Genomic DNA, 5,164 nt, shown 5'->3' on the forward strand with positions numbered 1-5,164 from the left:
CTTTGTGTTCAGAGTCTTGTTTTTAAGGCACAATGAATCAATAAGGAACAAATCCACGATCCGGCTCATAGACCTGGCTGCTGTCCTGCTCCCCCTGGTGGCTGGGACTGGAAGTGCTGGAGAGAAGTGTTCTTACTAATGGCTACCAGTATGGGGTTGTACTATTAGTAAAACCACTGTCTATATCGAAGTAATAGAGGGGGTTCCCTGCTCCCAGGTGGCCCCCCTGTATTAATGAACATACAACCGCTGCAAAGAGCAGCTCCCACTCTGGATGAGTTTGTGTGACCATGTATTTGAATGAACCCCATGTAATACCGCATTTCTCCTTTAGCGGCCGCTGCAGGTGAAGTGCGTGGCCACCAGAAGCGTCTCCTAGTAATAACATCTGATCGTCAGTGACTTCAGATACTTACCAATCAGCAACCCCTTCTGCCCGCGTCACTGTCCATATATGGAGAATGACATCGGATGTTCTGCTCAGGGACTCCAGCGAATAGGAAACCCCTGAATCGACCAATTATGGATGTCAGGAGCAGAGCTGGAGTCCCGAACAAAGCGGTAGCTGATGCTCTGCTTGGGGACTCCAGGAATAGGCAATGTGACAACCCCTTGTGGTCATGTTCTTCATAACACGCCGACACGAACAGCACACGGGGCCGTGTCGGAGCGTCATCATTATTAGAAAAGCTCCAGGACTTCCGGGAACAACTCACGAGGTTTGAACTGCGCCATTTAGTACAGAATTTAAAATTAAAGTACATTAGTAAGTTACGTATTTTCACATAAATATATTCTTGCAATTCAATTTTTGGTCCCCCGATAACCCCTTTAACTTTATACTGCTGGTCAATAGGATTATGATGATTCCAAATTCATATATATTTTTTTTATGTTTACGACTTCTACAAAAAAAATAGTTTTATTTGAGGGGCGAGCTGTATTTTTATTTTTTTTTCTTTATCAACAATTTTTTATTAGAATATAAGACATCGTACGAGATTTCAAAACTTGCAATAAATTCAAGCTATACAAATTTACAGGTACATAAGATCAAAGGTACGGGGTATTCTCCCAAACCTCGAAAAGAGGAAATAATAACATCCAATGGCAAATAACAGCACAATATCCATATTCGAAAGTAGTGCAATATGTAGGGACACCAGTCCCAGAAAACAAGTAATCATGACAATTTTTAAGTGTTAATTTCAACACAAAGTGACACAAACACAAGACAACAGAAGGAAGCACAAACAAACAAAAGCACACAGAATTGGCGATAGGAGCGTTCAAAAGAGGTCATCCAACCAGAGAGGCAGATCAGCACCACCCCGAAACACCGACCAGACTGACCAGTTTTGAACAAAGAGTTCAGATTTACCCCGATCAGCAGACATCATCCTCATAATCCCGTTCACTTCAGTTACCCATTCCTGCAAAGAAGGCACATGAATGGACTTCCAGTGACGTGGTATGATAGTGCGAGCTGCAGTCAGAAAATGCCGAAAGACGCCTTTTTTGAGGTGTGGGAGTGATCCAGGAACCATGGAAAGCAACCCAATGGAAGGAGATGTAGGAACTTCAGTGTCAAAAAGCTTATTTCCGAGATCAAATTTTTTTCCTCAAAAGGGATGGAGTTTAGGGCAATCCCACCAAATGTGCAACATGGTTCCAGGAGCCTCCTCACCCCTCCAACTATCAGCAGGCACGTCCGAAAATATCCTATGCAGAAAAGAAGGGCAACGCTACCATCTGGTAAGGATTTTATCATTTTTTTTCCTGAGCAAAACAAGAAGTCGGCAATTTGTGAGCCAAGAAGAAAGAAGTCCCCCAATATTTAGAGTGTCGAACCCCCATTTCCTCATCTCAGGCTGTAGTGAACACCAACTGAGAAGAAGAATAGCCAGGGCGGAGGATCCCGTGCAGATAGGACAGCATGTGAGAAGGAGCAGAAGTCAAGGACAGATAATGTTCTAAAGGAGTCTTATCCTGAAGCAACACCGAACAATCACCCACGGAGGAGAGATACGAACGCAGCTGGAAATAGGACCACCGTATTGATCGTCTCCCCGGGCAGGCCTCAGAGACAGCAGCAAGCGACAAAATAGCACTATCAGGCGTAAGGGTCTGAGCTAAGTATCCGCCGTCCTGTCTCCCCCAACATAGGAATGTGTCCACACCCACCGCTGGGGAGAAGGAAGGATCATCAAACAGAGGAGTCAGAGGACCCGGACAGTGAGCAAGATCCAGGGTACCAATGATCCGCTCCCATACTACAAGAAACTGACGTGTGAGGAAAGGCAGAGAAGATGTTGGTCGCTGGGGACCAGTCAACCAAGGTAAAGAGGACAATGCTAGAGAGGACATACCTGTCTCAATGCGCACCCATTGCTTACCCGCAGCCGAGCGGTACCAATCCACCAATCTCATGAGGATCGCAGCTTGATGGTAACGTTTAAAGTCCGGTAAACCCGCGCACCCATTGCTTACCCGCAGCCGAGCGGTACCAATCCACCAATCTCATGAGAATCGCAGCTTGATGGTAACGTTTAAAGTCCGGTAAACCCGCGCCCCCCTTCACTTTGTGCCTACTGAGGACAGAAAATCTAATCCGTGGCTTAGAGGAGCCCCACACCAATTTGGTTATGGCCCTATGCAATGTCTCAATCACCCACTCCCTGATCTAATCAAGGAGAAACAATCCAATATACAATATACACCGGATACAACCAGTGAGTCCCTAAGAGAAGTGTCTGGACAAGGTCTAGCCAGCGCCCCGCACCCCCCAACCCAGCAATAAAATGAAAATAGCTGAATATACATAGAAATGAATGAAAAAGAAAAAAGGAAACCAAGTTATGTGGAGTTAGGTCAAAAGACAAATGACATAAGATATACAGCATAAGGCATGGTCAGGAACAGAAAGAAACCCCAAATACAATCATTGACAGCAAAAATATACATTTAGGCAAATAAAATCAAGAAATAAACGTTCACGTGAAATAAATTCCTACAGCCCATCAGGAGCAATCGACCAACAGCAAATGGCCAATATTCCATGAAGGAGCATCCACCTAGAATAAAAAGAAAATAAGCAAGCGACAGTCTCATCATGTGAACAGTAGACAACAGCCCCATAGGGTGGAGGCAAAAATAAAGATCCGACATCAGGATGGAATCACCGTGGATCAGCATCACGACCACAATTACGCCTCATAGGAGATGCAGGTGAGCGACCACGCCTGCGTGATCGTGGAGGTGGCGGAGGAACGTAAGGCCATTCAGGTATAGAGACTCGAGGCAAATGGAGAGCAGCACAAAAATCAAAGATATCCCCGGGGTCTCGTACAATCAGCAACCCTCCATCCTTGATAACACCCCAGCAGGGCCACAGGCTGATCGCCTCCATGCCATGCCGCATTGATAACACCTCAGCAGTGCCACAGGCTGATCACCTCCATGCCACATTGATAACACCTTAGCAGTGCCGCAGGCTGATGGCCTCCATGCCACTCCGCATTGATAACACCTCAGCAGTGCCACAGGCTGATCGCCTCTATGCCACGCCGCATTGATAACACCTCAGCAGTGCCACAGGCTGATCGCCTCCATGCCACGCCACAATGATAACACCTCAGCAGTGCCACAGGCTGATCGCTTCCATGGCCACATTGATAACACCTTAGCAGTGCCGCAGGCTGATGGCCTCCATGCCACTCCACATTGATAACACTTCAGCAGTGCCACAGGCTGATTGCCTCCATGCCACGCCGCATTGACAACACCTCAAAAGTGCCACAGGCTGATCACCTCCATGCCACGCCGCATTGATAACATCTCAGCAGTGCCACAGGCTGATCACCTCCATGCCACACTGCATTGATAACCCCTCAGCAGTGCCACAGGCTGATTGCCTCCATACCACGCCACATTGATAACACCACAGCAGTGCCACAGGCTGATCGCCTCCATGCCACGCCGCATTGATAACACCTCAGCAGTGCCACAGGCTGATCGCCTCCATGCCACGCCACAATGATAACACCTCAGCAGTGCCACAGGCTGATCGCTTCCATGGCCACATTGATAACACCTTAGCAGTGCCGCAGGCTGATGGCCTCCATGCCACTCCGCATTGATAACACTTCAGCAGTGCCACAGGCTGATTGCCTCCATGCCACGCCGCATTGACAACACCTCAAAAGTGCCACAGGCTGATCACCTCCATGCCACGCCGCATTGATAACATCTCAGCAGTGCCACAGGCTGATCACCTCCATGCCACACTGCATTGATAACCCCTCAGCAGTGCCACAGGCTGATTGCCTCCATACCACGCCACATTGATAACACCACAGCAGTGCCACAGGCTGATCGCCTCCATGCCACGCCGCATTGATAACACCTCAGCAGTGCCACAGGCTGATCGCCTCCATGCCACGCCGCATTGATAACACCTCAGCAGCGCCACAGGCTGATCGCCTCCATGCCACGCTGCATTGATAACACCTCAGCAGTGCCACAGGCTGATCGCCTCCATGCCACGCCGCATTGATAACACCTCAGCAGTGCCACAGGCTGATCGCTTCCATGCCACACCGCATTGATAACACCTCAGCAGTGCCACAGGCTGATCGCCTCCATGCCACATTGATAACACCTCAGCAGTGCCACAGGCTGATTGCCTCCATGCCACGCCGCATTGATAACACCTCAGCAGTGCCACAGGCTGATCGCCTCCATGCCACGCCGCATTGATAATGCCTCAGCAGTGCCACAGGCTGATCGCCTACATGCCACGCCGCATTGATAACACCTCAGCAGTGCCACAGGCAGATTACCTCCATGCCGCGCCACATTGATAACATCTCAGCAGTGCCACAGGCTGATCGCCTCCATGCCACGCCGGATTGATAACACCTCAGCAGTGCCACAGGCTGATCGCCTCCATGCCACGCCGGATTGATAACACCTCAGCAGTGCCACAGGCTGATCGCTTCCATGGCCACATTGATAACACCTTAGCAGTGCCGCAGGCTGATGGCCTCCATGCCACTCCGCATTGATAACACCTCAGCAGTGCCACAGGCTGATCGCCTCTATGCCACACCGCATTGATAACACCTCAGCAGTGCCACAGGCTGATCGCCTCCATGCCACGCCA

Source organism: Rhinoderma darwinii, chromosome 3 (assembly GCF_050947455.1).
Source record: "Rhinoderma darwinii isolate aRhiDar2 chromosome 3, aRhiDar2.hap1, whole genome shotgun sequence".
In the NCBI taxonomy this organism is placed as follows: Eukaryota; Metazoa; Chordata; class Amphibia; order Anura; family Rhinodermatidae; genus Rhinoderma; species Rhinoderma darwinii.